Consider the following 18,574-nt stretch of genomic DNA (forward strand, 5'->3'; position numbering starts at 1 on the left):
GCATCCTGTTTCCATTGATCATCCTTGAGATGTTTCTACATTTTGATTGGAGTCCTCCTGTAGTAAATAAAATTGATTGGACATGATTTAAAAAGGCACACATCTCTCTATATAAAAGGTCCCACAGTTGACACTGCATGTCAGAGCAAAAACTAAGCCATGAGGTTGAAGGAATTGTCCGTAGAGCTCCGAGACTGGATTCTCTGGTCTGATGAAACCAAGATTGAACTCCTTGGCCTGAATGCCAAGTGTCGTGTCAGGAGGAAACCTGGAACCATCCCTACGGTGCAGCATCATGCTGTGGAGATGTTTTTCAGCGGCAGGGACTGGGAGACTAGTCAGGATCGAGGGAAAGATGAGTGGAGCAAAGTACAGAGAGATCCTTGATGAAAACCTGCTCAGGACCTCAGACTGGGACTAAGGTTCACCTTCCAACAGGACAACGCAGGAGTGGCTTTGGGACAAGACTCGGAATGTCCTTGAGTGGCCCAGCCAGAGCCCGGACTTGAAACCGATCAAACATCTCGGGAGAGACCTGAAAATAGCTGTACAGCGACGCACCCCATCCAACCTGACAGAGCTTAAGAGGATCTGCAGAAAAGAATGGGAGAAACTCCCCAAATACAGGTGTGCCAAGCTTGTTGTGTCATATCCTGGAAGACTTCAACAAAGTATGGAATACTTACAGTACCAGTCAAAAGTTTGGACACCTACGTTTAAGGGTTTTTCTTTATTTGTACTATTTTCTACATTATAGAATAATAGAAGACAAACTATAAAATAACACCATATGGAATCATGTAGTAACCAAGTGTTAAACAAATCAAAATACATTTATATTTGAGATTCTTCAAAGTAGCCACCCTTTGCCTTGAAGACAGCTTTGCTCACTTGACATTCTCTCAACCCGCTTCATGAGGTAGTCACCTGGAATGCATTTCAATTAACAAGTGTGCCTTGTTAAAAGTTAATTTGTGGAATTTCTTTCCTTAATGTGTTTCAGACAATCAGTTATTTTGTGACAAGGTAGGGGTGGTATACAGAAGATAGCCCTATTTGAAAAATCCTGGAAAAAGTAGGTACTTTAGACTGGTACTGTAAGTAAATGTAATTTCAGTTTTTTGTTTTGTGCTAAAATGTCTAAACCTGTTATTGCTTTATCATTATGGGGTATTGTGTGTAGATTGAGGAACAAAACTATTTAATACATTTTTTAATAAAGATATTACATAATAAAATGTGGAAAAGGTCAAGGGGTTTGAATACTTTCCGAATGCTTTGTAGGTATGGGGTAAAGTGACTTAGGCAACAGGATAGATGAGCAGTAGCAGCCTCTTGATAGTGGATACCACTGATGCATGTACACATAAGGGATGCGTTTACACAGGCAGCCCAATTCTGATATTTGTTTGACAATTATTTGCATATCTGATACCTATCGGATCTTTTTCCTAATGTGTGAACAGTAACAACGAAAAAACACAAGCTTATCTCTTGACTTCTGAGTTATACCATCTCCATATGTGAATCTGAATCCTGATCATAGAGAATGATAGAGGACTCTAGTGCCTGAAAGCCTGTTTTAGCATGGGCATCGCTATTGACTTCCTCCATTTTGAAGTAGTCAACTGGGTGGGATTTCCTGTCGGTTAAGGAAGGATCACATAATTCCATCCAGGTCATCAGGATGGACCAGCCAATGAATTATACTTGTGAACAAACATCCCAGTACTACAGGTGGCAGTAAATCACCAACCTTGGCTTTATACCGGTTCAAACAACACACTCCTGGTGGCTGTATGCACACTTTCAGTTTGTTTACCAACTCATAGTAGACAAAGAAAACGGAGATGGCCTCAATGGTGGTGCCCATGCGCTCACAAACAGCATGTGTGTCCAATAGGCCAAGTTTCCCCTAAAGTAAATTGAAATAAATTTGCCAAAATTATATAATTATTTCTGTCTATACAGAAAGAAAATCATTCTAAATACTTCACCAGAGAGCATGAGAGTCAGAGGAATTGAGGATAATTAGCTTCTTAAAAAAAAAAAAATGTGTGGCAATAGGCCTAGCTGATTAGCTGTCAGTGAAAATCATTAAAATATATGTTTAGATCATTTGTCTTGAGTATAATTTAAAATGTTGAGACAAGAAGGGGAGGGGTATGTGGCAAAGAATAGGTGGGTCTCTCTCCAGAATGCATGCTCTCAGCTCTCCAGAATTCTCTCAGCCGTCTCCCGACAATTCTTGCACATTTGTTGTTTAATTGTGTTAACTGTTAGCCCTTTATTTTTTCTAAAATCCCTATTACATATGTCCCCAGTAGTAAATGTACCATTAATCCCTGTATTTTGGTTACATTCATTTCTGTTAAATATGCACTCCGGGATCTTAAGCACAAGAAATGTGTAACATATTGCACAAATTGGATTCGTAACATATCACATGTATTTTCAAAATGAATATGATATCACACAAAAAGGATAACATAGTACACAATTGGATGAGTAGTACACAAAAAACTAGGAACCGTTTTGGCTAGTGAGCACCACCTTCAAACTACTGGCTGAAATGATACAAAAGTTGGAGAGTGCATCTTTAATGCATGTATTAATTAGTCATTTAATGTTCACAACCTGCTACACTTGTGAGAAACAAGTTTCAGTTAATTTCATAACGATAATTTACTAGTTTTGTAAATGTTTTCATTGTCTTTTATTTGGAGTGCTCCATGTGAGCAGTGAGCATATGTCTGGTTTCGCTGTCCTGTTAATGTTGAGGCAACATGCGCCCGAGCACACAAAAGTACCTGGACGTTTTGTTAACCAAGTAAATCTCTAGGACAAGGTGACATTTATCAATATATTCAGCTCTATTTACTCTCAGATTAGAAAACGCTGATTAGCACCACAGTAGACCTGTAAAATTACAAATCTCTGCAACCTCCTGCACGTCATCTCCAGCTGACACCTTTGCAAACAGATATTGTGTCAATTTAAAACTTGCACAAGACAGTTCACAGAATTGTCAATTTAAAGGCATGTAGACAATTTATTCATTACTACATTTAGCTAACATTAGATAGTTAATCCAGAGATTCTTACCTTTGCCTCCATTCGGCAGACTCGTCCAGATCATCATGGCATTTGTAGTTCTTTATGATAGCCACATTGCCAGCTAATTAACATTTCATTTTTGGGGGGTAAATACAGGCAAATATCTTGACCTTATCCGAGACAGATTGACATGGTTTTCAAATGTCACACCATGGTAAGCCTACACGAAAAACAGCCCTTATTTGAAGTGTTTCTAAAATCCCCTATGGGATAAATGAATACTGGAAAAACGATTGGAACCATTTCCTGTTTGACGGTTAGGTTGTATGGGTATTATGACTACTGTGGTATTCTTTCGAGAGGATTTGAAGCCACCTGTCGGCCATATTGGCATTTGGCACTCCCCAGCAGGAGCAGTCCTCCATAGGAATGAATGGAATTCTAGAGTATTTCAATTAAATGTTTCAAGGGTAAAATTACTTAAGTATGTTTTTGTTTTAGTGGGGACAGTAACGTTAGTAATCTCTAAAAATACTACTTTAAGGAAAATGTTTTTAGATAATTCATCACATGATATAATTTTAAAGTATGCATTAAGGTGTCTGTAATATACTAAATGTAGACATTAATAAATGCATAGCTATAGCTTCCTAAAAATAAATTACAAAGTGGGGGAGTGCCAAAATGGAGGCACGGTGGCATCAACACAAGGCCCCCTATTACTAAATCTAGTGTTAATATAAACCATTGATGCAGACCCGCAAGCCGCTGCTGCCCATGATCAATCAATCAATCAATCAATTTTATTTTATATAGCCCTTCGTACATCAGCTAATATCTCGAAGTGCTGTACAGACACCCAGCCTAAAACCCCAAACAGCTAGTAATGCAGGTGTAGAAGCACGGTGGCTAGGAAAAACTCCCTAGAAAGGCCAAAACCTAGGAAGAAACCTAGAGAGGAACCAGGCTATGAGGGTGAGCCCATCCTTCTGGCGTGCCGGGTGGAGATTATAACAAACTATGCCAAGATGTTCAAAAATGTTCAAAGTGACAAGCCATGTCAAAAATAATCATGAATATATTTTCAGTTGGCTTTTCATAGCCGATCATCAAGAGTTGAAAAACAACAGGTCTGGGACAGGTAGCGTTCCATAAGCGGCAGAACAGCTGAAACGGAATAGCAGCAATGCCAGGCGGACTGGGGACAGCAAGGGGATCACCACGGCGCAGTCCCGACGCATGGTCCTAGGGCCCAGGTCCTCCGAGAGAAAGAAAGAAAGAAGGAGAAAATTAGAGAGAAGCCAAGATTTTCAAAATTTCCATAAATGACAAGCATGGTCAAATAATAATCAGGAAAAATCTCAGTGCTTTCATAGCCGATCATTAAAGTTGAAAACAGCAGGTCTGGGCAGGGGTTCCATAACCGCAGGCAGAACAGTTGAAACTGGAATAGCAGCAGGAATAGCAGCAGGGCCAGGCGGACTGGGACAGCAAGGTGTCATCATGCCCGGTAGTCCGACGTATGTCCTAGGGCTCAGGTTCTCAGAGAGAAAGAGAGAACGAAGAAATTAGAGAGAGCATACTTAAAATTCACACAGGACACTGGATAAGACAGGAGAGTACTCCAGTAACCAACTGACCCTAGCCCCCCGACACAAACTACTTCAGCATAAAATACTGGAGCTGAGTCAGGAGCGGTCAGGAGACACTGTGGCCCCATCCGAAGAAAACCCCGGACAGGCCAAATAGGAAGATATAACCCCACCACTTTGCCAAAGCACAGCCCCGCACCACTAGAGGTAATCCTCAACACCAACTTACAATCCGAGACAAGGCCGAGTATAGCCCACAAAGGTCTCCACCACAGCACAAACCAAGGGGCGCCAACCCAGACAGGAAGATCACGTCAGTAACTCAACCCACTCAAGTGACGCACCCCTCCTAGGGACGCATGAAAGAGCACCAGCAAGCCAGTGACTCAGCCCTGTAACAGGGTTAGAGGCAGAGAAATCCCAGTGGAGAGAGGGGAACCGGCCTGGCAGAGACAGCAAGGGCGGTTCGTTGCTCCAGAGCCTTTCCGTTCACCTTCACACTCCTGGGCCAGGCTACACTCAATCATATGACCTACTGAAGAGATAAGTCTTCAGTAAAGACTTAAAGGTTGAGACCGAGTTGCGTCTCTCACATGGTAGGCAGACTGTTCCATAAAAATGGAGATCTATAGGAGAAAGCCCTGCCTCCCTGTTTGCTTAGAAATCTAGACAATTAGGAGGCCTGCGTCTTGTGACCGTAGCGTACGTATTGGTATACGGCAGGACCAACTCGAAAGATAGGTAGGAGCAAGCCCATGTAACGCTTTATAGGTTAACAGTAAAACCTTGAAATCAACCTTGCCCTTAACAGGAAGCCAGTGTAGGAGAGCTAGCACTGGAGTAATATGATCAAATTTCTGGTCTATCAGGATTCTAGCAGCCGTATTTAGCACTAACTGAGTTTATTAGTGCTTTATCCGGTAGCCGGAAAGTAGAGCATTGCAGAGTCTAACCTAGAAGTAAAAATGCATGGATTAATTTTTCTGCATCATTTTTTGGACAGAAAATTTCTGATTTTAGCAATGTTACGTAGATGGAAAAAAGCTGTCCTGAAACAGTCTTGATATGTTCGTCAAAAGAGAGATCAGGTCAAGAGTAACGCCGAGTCCTTCACAGTTTTATTTGAGACGACTTTACAACCATCAAGATGAATTGTCAGATTTAACAGAAGATCTCTTTGTTTCTTGGACCTAGAGACAAGCATCTCTGTTTTTGTCCGAGTTTAAAAGTAGAAAGTTTTCAGCCATCCACTTCCTTATGTCTGAAACACGAGCTTCTAGCGAGGCAATTTTGGGCTTCACCATGTTCATTGAAATGTACAGCTTGTGTCATCCGCATAGCAGTAAAGTTAACATTATGTTTTCGAATAACATCCCAAGACGGTAAAATTATATAGTGAGAAACAATAGTGGTCCTAAACGGAACCTTGAGAACACCGAATGTACAGTTATTGTCAGAGACAGACCATTCACAGAGACAATACTTATCTTTCGACAGGTAAGATCTAAACCAGGCCAAACTTGTCCGTGTTAGAACCAATTGGGTTTCCAGTCTCTCCAAAAGAAGTCGTGATCGATGGTGTCAAGCAGCACTAAGAGTCAGTAGCACGAGGACAGATGCAGGAGCTCGGTCTGACGCCATTAAAGTCATTTTACCACCTTCACAAATGCCGTCTCAGTGCTATGATGGGGTCTAAAACCAGATGAAGCATTTCGTATACATTATTTGTCTTAGAAAGAGTGAGTTGCTGCGCAACAGCTTTTTCTAAAATCTTTGAGAGGAATGGAAGATTCGTATAAGGCCGATAGTTTTATATTTTTCCGGTCAAGGTTTGGCTTTTCGAGAGAGCTTTATCACTGCCACTTTTAGTGAGTTTGGTACACATCCGGTGGATAGAGAGCTGTTATTATGTCAACATAGGAGGCCAAGCACAGAAGCAGCTCCTTCAGCAGTTTAGTAGGAAATAGGATCCAGTTATGGCAGGCTTGAAGGTTTAGAGGCCATGATTATATTCATCATTGTGTCAAGAGATATAGGACTTAAAACACTTAAGGTCTCTCCCGATCCCAGGCCCTCGCAGAGCTGTGCAGATCCAGGACAGCTAAGCCCTGGAGAGAATACGCAGATTCCAAGAGGAGTCCGTAATTTGCTTTCTAATTGTCATGATCTTTCCTCAAGAAGTTCATAATTTATACTGCTGAAGTGAAAGCCATCCTCTCTTGGGAATGCTGCTTTTTAGTTTAGTTTCGCAACACGTATCAAAAAGAAATTTTGGATTGTTCTTATTTTCCTCGATTAAGTTGAAAAGTAGGATGATGCAGCAGGCAGTGAGGGCTCTTCGGTATGCACGGTACTGTCTTTCCAAGCTAGTCGTCAAGACTTCCAGTTTGGTGTGCCCATTTCCGTTCCAATTTCCTGGAAGCTTGCTTCAAAGCTCGGTATTTTTCTGTATACCAGGGAGCTAATTTCTTATGACAAATGTTTTCGTTTTTGGGTGCAACTGCATCTAGGTATTGCGCAAGGTTAAATTGAGTTCCTCAGTAGGTGGTAACTGATTTTTGTCCTCTGACGTCCTTGGAGTGCAGAAGGAGTCTGGAAGAGGCATCAAGGAATTTTGTGTTGTCTGAGAATTTATAGCACCGACTTTTGATCGCTCCTTGGTTGGGTCTGAGCAGATATTATTTCGTGCGATGCAAACGTAATAAAATGGTGGTCCGATAGTCCCAGATTATGTGGAAAAACATTAAGATCTACAAACATTTATTCCATGGGAAAATAAGCCAGAGTCAATGACTGTGGCAGATGAGTAGGTCCAGAGACATGTTGGACAAAACCCACTGAGTCGATAATGGCTCCGAAAGACTTTTGGAGTGGGTCTGTGGACTTCTCCATGTGATAATTAAATCACCAAAAATTAGAATATGATCTGCTATACTACAAGGTCTGATAGGAATTCAGAAACTCAGAAGAACGCTGTATATGGCCCAGGAGGCCTATAAACAGTAGCTATAAAAAGTGATTGAGTAGTGCATAGATTTCATACTAGAAGCTCAAAAGACGAAAACGCCATTTTTTTTTTTGTAAATTGAATTTGCTATCGTAAATGTTAGCAACACCTCCGCCTTTGCGGGATGCACGGGGGATATGTCATAGTGTAACCAGGAGGTGAGGCCTCATTTAACACATAAATTCATCAGGCTTAAGCCATGTTTTCAGTCAGGCCATCACATCAAGATTATATCAGTGATTAGTTCATTGACTATGACTGCCTTGAAGTGAGGGATCTAACATTAAGTAACCATTTAGATGTGAGGTATCACGATCTCTTACATGATGGCAGGAAGGAGAGAGTCTTTATCCTAATAAGATTGCTAAGGCGAACACCGCCATGTTTAGTTTTGCCCAACCTAGGTCGAGCAAACACAGTCTCAATGGGTATGGCTGAGCTGACTACACTGACTTGCATTGCAACTCCACTAACGTGGCAGGTTGGCTAACAGCCTGCTGCCTGCCTGCACCCTATTTCATTGTGGCTAGAGCCCTGTCTATGTTGTAGATAAGATGAGAGCACCCTCCAGCTAGGATGGATCCGTCACTCCTCAGCAGGTCAGGCTTGGTCCTGTTTGTGGGTGAGTCCCAGAAAGAGGGCCAATTATCTACAAATTCTATCTTTTGGAGGGCAGAAAACAGTTTTCAACAACATTGAGTGCTGAGACTCTGCTGTAGAGCTCGTCACTCCCCTAACTGGGAGGGCCAGAGACAATTACTCGATGCGACACCATCTTTCTAGCTGATTTACACGCTGAGCTATGTTGCACTTGGTGACCTCTGACTGTTTCATCCTAACATCGTTGGTGCACGTGGATACAATATCTCTATACTCTCTACACTCGCCAGATTTAGCTTTAGCCAGCACCATCTTTAGATTAGCCTTAACGTCGGTAGCCCTGCCCGCCGTAAACAGTGTATGATCGCTGGGTGATTCGCTTAAGTCTAATACTGCGGGTAATGGAATCGCCAATGACTAGGGTTTTCAATTTGTCAGAGCTAAATGGTGGGAGCCTTCGCGTCTCAGACCCCGTAACGGGAGGATAAGACAAGAGAAGAAGACTCAGACTCCGACTCGCTACATAATGGAGAACCGTTGAAAGTTTCTGTCGGCTGAATAAGCGACACCGGTTGAGCATTCTACAGCGTTTCCCCAAGCTGAGAAAGTTGTCCGGCTGCGGGGACTGTGCGGGGGGATTTATACTACTATCTGTACTTACTGGTGGCACAGACGCTGTTTCTTCCTTTCCTACACTGAAATTACCCTTGCCTAACGATTGCGTCTGAAGCTGGGCGTGTAGCACAGCTATCCTCGCCGTAAGGCGATCGTTCTCCTGTATATTATGAGTACAGCGACTGCAATTAGAAGACATCATGTTTATGTTACTACTTAGCTTCGGCTGTTGAAGGTGTTGACGAACCATGTCCAGATAAAGCGTCCGGAGTGAAAAAGTTGAATGAGGGAAAAAAGTTGCGATGGAAAAAAACTAAAAATATAAACGGTAATTAAAAACAAAAACAGAACAAAAAAACGTAAAGTTGTCAGCTAGCAAAGTAAAGTTGGCAGCAAAACGCACAGCAACAAAACGCACAGCAACACGTCTGCAGATGAGTTCTGATTTTTTGTGACCCCGCCACCATCAAAGTTGCCCACCATTGCCTTATATGAACATGTATTTCTAGATGAAACTGATTAAGTTTGGTGAAAAAGTGATAGTAGTAATTAGGCTACTTTGAAAACGATGTCTCAGGTAAAAATGTATAGGTCGCAGGTTGCTGGTTTTTGGGCGACTTCTAAGTTGCACCACGGCCACCATGGCATTTTTCTTAAAAATATATATACAGTATTTAGCTGTGACCTTCTGCTATCAGGCAGGCTGTTGCTGAGTGAGTGAGTTGTGAGGAGGGCCTGAGTGGTGTGTATGGGGAGTGATTCAGGCCAGAATTCAGCCTAGTGAAGCTTCTGATACCTCTCACCAAGTCACCTAACCTATTCCTAGCGCCATAAGATACCACCATGAATTAACATGCGCTGTCAACGGAGACAAGTTTTTTTCTAACGCGTTCACGTCACGTTCCTATCACGTACACGTCATATAGATGTAGTGTTCACGTCAGTAAACGTGACACCGACACGTCACGTGTCAGTTTGCGTGTAAGTTTATTATGAAAGCTCTCACCTTGAACGCCTTAAAAACATCTACGTGTACATCATGCGTTCACGTCATGTACACGCCACACTTACGCGTCATGTGTTAGTTTGAGTGTCAATTTAGTTTATTATTAAATATCTTACCATAAACACCTTACAAACGTCTACATGTACATTATTTTTTTATACATTTTTCATTGCCAGAGTATTCTAATCAATTTAATTTGTCGATTTAGCTAAAATATGGATTTCACCTCTAAAAAAAGATGGCTAGTTGATTTGCAGCCAGCCATGCCTATTTCTCAAATCAATATGGACAAGAGGGATTCTTTGTTGGAGGGAGCCCTATTCAGAAACAAGATGTAGCCTAGGTCTCTACTGTCGCGTTTAAAACAACTCTGAACTCGGCAATTACGGAATTCACATTTCAGTGCGCTCAAGACAACTGGGAACTCAGAAAAAAAATTGCTTCCGCCGTCCGGGAAAATAGTTTTGAATAGTCATCCAACTTAGAATTCCAATTTGGAAACTCAGGCATCTTTCTTAGACGTTTCGACCTGAAAATCACTGATGTCATGGTTTTACCTCGTGCCCCCCCCCTACCAACAACCCTCGTGTCCCCCGTTAAACAGAGACAATCACTGTCACCATGCAATCCTTAGGCTATACATTTCTGTGGAGATGTCTTATGGTTAAAGGCAGGGCATGAATTGAGGGGGTATGTGAGGATATAGGCCTAACTCATTTTATAGAGAAGGGCAAAAAGCATATGCTAACCCTTGTTTAATTAGCCTTAGAAAAAACAACGGTCCAGATAATAAATCGATCTAGGCTATAACAATGATTAACTCCTTGATTATGTCTGCATAGTCTACTACCCTATCGAAGGTCTTGCTAAGCCTCAACATGGGTTGTTGGTAGGCCTATAGGCTTATGAAAACATTCACTTTTAAATGTAAAGCAAGTGTCATTATCCCACGTAAAATATGGTTGTTTTAAATGCTCCGCAATTATAGAATATTAGTGGTAGACTATGCCTATAGCAAAATAGCAACAAGATAGAAGCGGTATGGGTCTATTCATAGACCAAACATCTTAACAGATAAACACATTAGCTGTGTTCGAATACCCATACTAACATACTGTATACTACATTCATACTATTAGTTAATTTTAGTATACTGTAAACCATCGGTATCATTTCAGTTGAGCGTACTAGCGCTTCGCCTGTCTCCCGGAAGTTGATGCTGTTGCTATGCAACCACTTGCTAGCATAACAAATGACTAGCTAGACATTTTACGATTTCGGGTGTGTTCGTGAATTCAATCTAGAGTGCCAGAGTGCGCTCTGGGCGTTCGTAAATCCAAAACGTTGTCAGATTGTACGTTAGTAAATTCTGAGTGTAAACTCTCGGATCGCACACTGGACGCTCTGACCGAGGAGTAGATTTTGATCTGAGCGTTCTGACCTCACAACGGCAGTCAAGCACCCCCAGCTAACTGGCTAACTACTTCCAGACACAAATGAAAGTCTGACCATTTTACTCACCCTGGCAGAGCTGGTTAGGCTGTTTTCATGTTATCTAGAGCTTTGGTGACTGTAACTGTGCTGCTGGCAACAATTTAATTACGCTTTTTTTTGCTGACGTTTACTGACACCGGCCATATTCAACGGGTGTGGATCATTCGCAAATTCATCAGTTATTCTGCACTCTGGCATACTCAGACGAGAGTGCTCTGAAATCGAAGTAGATAGACAGAATACAGAATTAACAATGTCCATTGGGAACGCACAACGACTATACCACTTAGCTAAGAATGACGTGAATAATCAAGTCAATAAACGTTGTGTAACGTTAGTTAGATAGCATACAGTTAACACACTGCCTGGCAAGTTCGATGTATTGGTAGGTAACGTTAACTAGCTAACATACAGGCGGTACATACTGCTGTAATGCTATGCGGTTCGTAAAGATAGCGTAGCTAACAAATTGTCAGCCAACATTACTTTATTACATTGTTCAACATTTTCTTAACATTTGTTATAATTATTTAAAGCAATGCATTTTTATCCGCTCTCGTCGAACTTCGGCTGCATATTTTCCGCAATTTTCTTCAAATCTGAAAACTTTTGAAACCACGTTAATTTTCTGAAGAATTGCATTATGGACCCTAAAAGCACGGAAATAGTTTCCATTGCGTGTATACTTCGTACCTTGGATAATTTAGTATGACTTCCGGGAACTTTTGGCATACTAAATATAGCCATACTATGACCAATAAGTACAATACATACTCAATTTACGTCACAAATAGTAGGTATGAGTATTCGAACACATTCTTTTTTAGGAGAATCGCATTGAATCAGGCTATTCATTTGAGTACAGTTGCGTTCTTACGCATAACCTTAGTTTAAACGGAACCAACAACATCCCAGACTATTTTGATCACAGATCATGATAAAGCCTGAATATTTCAGCTATATTTTTGTCATTCATTTAGCCCACTATCGCCTACAGATTTGATACACATGAAGGCCTATATTTAATCCGGATTTGACTAACGATAGCCTGACTAGGATCCTTTGACTTCTCCCCTCAGCCATGTTCCCAATTAGGCTAAATGTAGTCCTATTAATAAGGTTAGAATGTTTTCCGATTAGTGTGCATAGGCTAACCATTGTGATTAATGATATGTACTATCTTCTGTTTTTGTGATTAAACAGGCATCGGTAAAAAAAAAAATTGTTTTCGATGCTCCTGCATGGGCCATTTGATGTTTCATTTGTTTTCCACAAATGACTATTGCTTTATACCTCACAACGTTTTTTAAGGGTAGGCCTAGGCCTATTCCTTGTAAATATTAGGCCATATCTATTGAGTGTAATAAAAAAAATGGGAGGGAATTTGTGTGTGGTGAAGACGCACCAAAGGCATGTTTCTGTCTCCCGACAAATGTGCGCATTTATTGTGTCATCGTGTGAATTGTTTAGGCTACCCTTTCTTTGTTCATGTTGATCAATTCCTCGTTATCTATATCACCACCAGTAAACGTTCAAAGTTAACTCCAGTCTTTTATAATCTACAATGTTGATTTACAGTCATTTCTGTTCATGCAATTCAAGCTGCTACACTTGATCAACAAGTTTTGTTTTATTTTATAACATTTACGAATGTTGTCAATTTCTTCGTTGTTTTGTCAATTTCTTTATCGCCTTTTGTTTGCATGTGAGCATGTCTTTTTTTGGTGGTCCTGTCAACGTTGAGTGATCTCTCATGCCTCAGCATAAAAGTAGTCTACTTTGCCTGCTTGAAAAGTTGTGCTAAAAGTTTCATAGTATTTCTGATTATTTTAACTCACCACCCCAATTAACCATTTTATTATTATTTTAGTTTTTTACAGAAAACTGAACCACCACTCTTAGAAAAAAAAGGTGGTATCTAGAATCTAAAATGATTATTCTGCTGTCCCCATATGAGAACACTTTAAATAACCCTTTTTTTGTTTCAGGTAGAACCCCTTCAGTGCCAAGGTTCCATTACACAGAGGGTTCTACATGGAACCCAAAGGGTGACAGCCAAAGAACTCTGTTGGAACCCCTTTTTTGGAGTGTGCTCAACAAGTTCAACCTGTTGAGTTTACACCATTTCATTCTGTACCCCAACACCTGCCTGGTATTCAAGATATCACCCAACATCACACCAATACCTTGAAAGTTTTCGTCAACCTCTGCTGACTTAAATAACCATGTTCCAAGAACCTCCACCAGGGGTGACTGTAGCATCCTCAAACGGACAAAAAAGAGACACAAGAGGGCACTCCACCCTCATTTTAGATCCCAAGGGGTCTTTATTTTCATACGCATTTATGGCATTTCAACATTGACACAGAGGGGCACATCACACTCATTTATTTTCTTGGAACTCCACACACGCGCACACTACATTTCTCACATTTTAGGCATCCAGCTGAGGCCTTGGATGGATCATGTTGCACTGAAATGAGCACAGACAGAGTACAGTCCTTTTCAGTGTGGCGGCAAATTAGTTGAACAGGAGAAGAGGATGTGGTTGCTTGTGGAGGGAGAGCAGTGGGGGTGGTAGGTTGAACAGCTGCAGTGAAGCTGATTAGTTGCTCTGGTTCATCACATCTTGACTAAAATAAAGATAGATTTAGCAATTAGTTCGACATTGCCATAGTTCAACAGCTGAAAAGCCAAAGACATTCAGTATTCACTAAATTAAGTAACCTACTCATCTTCATTTACAATTTAATTCATCAATGAAATAAATAATACTGTAGCACATTCAATGACGTTATTATTGTAGACTATGGGCTACTCCTGTATCAACACTATATTAGGATACCGTTATGATTTCATTGGTCTTGTCAGACATGATTTTAGGTCTTCAATGAAGTGTGTTGTACCTCGTTTCGCTCCTTCAGGGAAAAGTAGTTAATCATCCCCCATTAAACTCAGTTTGGGTGTGAATGTGTAGGCCTACTGACAGTGTATTACAATGTAAAATATGTATATATCCGATAGCACCACGTGTGTATATTTTCATTTAGAATTCATCCACATCAAATGACGTTATTATTGTACACTAGTCTACTCCCCTATCGACACAGTAAATATTATTGCCTATGTGCCGTCAACAATACGTTATCAACTCAGCAAAAAGTAATTATTTTCAAATAAACCAAAATGTCCTTATCAACACAGTAGGCCTAAATATTTCCTAACGATAACACAATTTAAATATAATTAATCCTCAATCAGATTAAGGACATCTTGGTCATTCTAGAAAATCGCTTCTAACGCTTGTAAAAAAACAAACAAATTCATGTCTGCCAAGCTCTCAAATACCATGCCCCTCTCGCACTCTTATGAATGCTCACTGCTATCTGGATTCCTTTGGACGTCCCTACCCTAAACCCTAAACCATAACCTCACACTAAACTTAACCCTTTTACATGTTTACTTGATTGAGGTAGAGACATCCCAAAGATTCTGAATAACATGGACCCCCTGGGAAATCCTATGAACTTGTCTATTCCACTGAAAGTCACAGAAACAACTACTATTAGTTGCTTGAAGTAGGCTACTGGGAACCGGTAACAACACAGTCTGTGATTGGCTAACAATGTTTAGATCTGTATACAGCGAGATAAGATACCATCCCCATGAGGTGTTGAGGGAAAGCCAGATTGCCTATAGATTGGACATCATCTTTTTTCTTTTTTTTTACCTTTATTTAACTAGGCAAGTCAGTTAAGAACAAATTCTTATTTACAATGACGCCTACACCGGCCAAACCCGGATGACGCTGGGCCAATTGTGCGCCGCCCTATGGGACTCCAAATCACAGCCGGTTGTGATACAGCCTAGATTCAAACCAGGGTGTCTGTAGTGACGCCTCTAGCACTGAGATGCAGTGCTTTAGACCGCTGCGCCACTCAGGAGCCTTTTTTAGGTTGTGGTTGTGATAACAGGAAATACGCATAGCTCAATGTGGCTACATCAGAACGTTGGCTTTCACGGGAAACACTGTATGTTTCCAACATTTATGGTTGAGATTTAATTAATATAAATATAAACTATGCACCTTATGACCTGTTAGACATGTTAGTTTCACGTTCAATGGTAGGAGACAGCATCCGTTTATTAACACTGCAGGCGTCCCTCAGACGTTAGCAAGGCATTGGTATCACGTCATGTCAGTCAGACGTTCAATGGTAGGCAACAGCCACATGGTGGTATTGTTGCCTAGGCTGAATTTTGGCCTGGATCACTCCCCATAGGTGTGTGTGTTGCGATAACACTGCAGCAGGCGGCATAAGTCCACTATTGGCTGAGTCACTTGAGTGAGAGGAGCAGTGGCGATGTGTCATTCAGCTCTGCCCCACCTGTTTTGAGCCCCACATTTTTAGCTAAAAAGTTTGGCATGTTATTTTGGCATTAATATGTGTCACATATTCGTTTGCAAAACAATGTAAAAATAAATAATTGATTTAATAAGGCCGCATACAAACATGGTCTATTTTTTGCTTTCTTGAGGAAGGCTGCTCCAAAATGCAAGGGTTTCAGCCTAGCTTAGTGCTTTCTGTGATGGTGAGGGAGCCAGCGGAAAATACAGAGCGTAGGGGTTGGTAATGTTCTCTAGTTGCGCCGTGATTGGCTCAGTGTTCTGTCACTCATGGGGACACTACGTCACCACCAAATCTAATGGTAGAGCAAAAAAAATCAAGCCCCTTGTTTGCTGCCATATAGTTACATTAGAAATTCCCATCCAAGAAGGCTCAAGGTCACTGGCCACAGATACAATTATGTCAAATCACGTTATATGTACAGTAGCTTTGATTGGACTGATCATGTCAACATCATACTTTCAAAATCTTAGCTAGAAGTCATCATCATGAATCAAATCGACAATCTACTGGCAAATCCTTTTTAATCCTTGTCAAATGAAGAGAAATGATAGATAAAATGTATGGACATAAACATTACACAACAAGTTGGAAATCGCAAATTCAACAATGAGTGGTTTGGAAGGAATCAGTGGCTAACTGCAAGCATTGCAAAGCAATCACTAACCTGCTATTCAGTGGAGTGGCTGTGTGGTCCCAAGTCTGTGTTTAAGGGTCTCTTTTCCAAGCTTAAAATGATAAACATTCAACATTGGCCATGCTGTCAATCCAGCATGATTTCTGCCACGCTCAAAACAACTGTTAATTAGGAACTGGGAAATCTGACTTCAGTTAGTTTAATTAAGACAACTGGGATGTTCAGGAAAAAACTAGCTCCGACTGTGAAAATATGTTTTGAACGGTCATCCAACTCAGAATAGTAAGTCGGGAACTGAAGATAATGAAGATCACTGACGTCATCATGATTCGGCCTTGTTTTTTCAGAGTTCCCAGTTGTCTTGAAAGCACCTTAAATCCAGAGAATGCCAGACTTTGATGACAAATTTTGATGACATCTTCCTGTTCAAGTGAGTACAACACAACAAGGTGAGTCCAAAAATGCTGCTGCATAAATTATGTAATATGCCAGGGAGATGTCACGTTCTGACCATAGTTCTTGTGTGTTTTACTTGTTTTTCTATGTATGCCTGATATGTTGTGTGTCTAGTTTGTCTATTTCTATGTATGCCTGATATGGTTCTCAATCAGAGGCAGGTGTTTGTCATTGTCTCTGATTGGGAACCATATTTAGGTGGCTTGTTTTGTGTTTGGGTTTGTGGGTGGTTGTTTCCTGTCTTTGTGTTCATTTTCACCAGAGAGGACTGTTTCGGTTTGTTATTTTTGTAAGTGTTCACAGTTTCGTTGATTAAACATGTTGAGCACTGGCTACGCTGCGTGTTTGTCCGATCCCTGCTACACCTTCTCTTCTCGTGAAGAGGAGGAAGGCTGCCGTTACAGGAGATATGTATACTGTAGCTGAGATACTATGTGTATGTTATGTAGTAAGCTTTTAGTAGCCCATGTGCCTCAGCCTAATAGTTTTTTATATTTTTCCCTCTTAATTTTGCTTACTGTTCTGACTTGCTGGTGCACATGTAGCCTATAACCTGTTTTAGAGAAATGTAATCATTGAATATTGTAAGAGCTTTCATTGTCTGCTTATACAGTATGCCCCCTTTTTTCATCCCACAGTTCTGACTTGGTGTACAGGGATAATACTGTTCTGAATTCTGTCGCTGTACATTTCTAAAGTGCTGAACAAATAGCTATATTGACTATGGCCGTCCTAGCTCGCTCATTAATGTCCTAATCGATATTACGGATTGCCTCTTATCTGCTTGTCATCCCCTTATGCCATAGTTTGTACATCTCAATTGTTGGTAGAAACCACATTTGTTTAAGCAAGTCAGCCATATCAGCTATGGTTTTTTTAAAGGCAGTAAATTAAGCTGAATTAACTGTTTCGCTGTCACACAAGGCTCCGCTGATAGCCAGGTGTAGCAGTGGTAAGGTGTTGGGACCGCTGTTAGGTCCTAACAGTTTGTGGGCACCGTTTGTCACTGTTATAGTGAAATTAATGTATTGTTTAGTGTTGTGTAGTGGCTTTGCTGGCATGCATCCCAGATTTTTGGGGGGGTTTGTCCCACCAAGATTTACATGCTAAAATTGCCACTGGAGAGGAGACAGAGTAGCAAGTGCACATGTTGTGATAACTTTTTGTCAGTTGTAGGTAGGCTATTTGTCATTATGGAGACAACTATTTTATTCTCCAAGCCTTTTTCCATAAAGCATATTAGCATGCTAGAAGTAGCCTATTAATTTATATGCCATTTCAGGCTACTATAGTCATTGCAAATCAATTTGTGCCGCTTGTGTAGCCTACCTGGAGCTGGCAAACTGATTTAATAAATCGTGTATAATTTCAGTTTATTGTTGTTATAGCCTTGTGTTATTATGAAATTATTAATGGCCGTGTTTAGTTAATTAAATTGGAAGTTAATTAACAAAGCTCTATCGTAATTGCCGATCATTTGTTAGTGTCACGATTGTGTGGAGAGACGGACCAAGGCGCGCATGCTCTGAGTTCCACATATTTTATTAAGTGAAACTTTGAACAAAAACAAATAAAGAAACAACAAACCGTGACAACAGAGGTGCAACATGCACTAATTCAAAACAAGATCCCACAAAACACAGTGGGGAAATGGCTGCCTAAATATGATCCCCAATCAGAGACAACGATAAACAGCTGCCT

This window comes from Salvelinus sp. IW2-2015, linkage group LG7 (assembly GCF_002910315.2).
Source record: "Salvelinus sp. IW2-2015 linkage group LG7, ASM291031v2, whole genome shotgun sequence".
NCBI lineage: Eukaryota > Metazoa > Chordata > Actinopteri > Salmoniformes > Salmonidae > Salvelinus > Salvelinus sp. IW2-2015.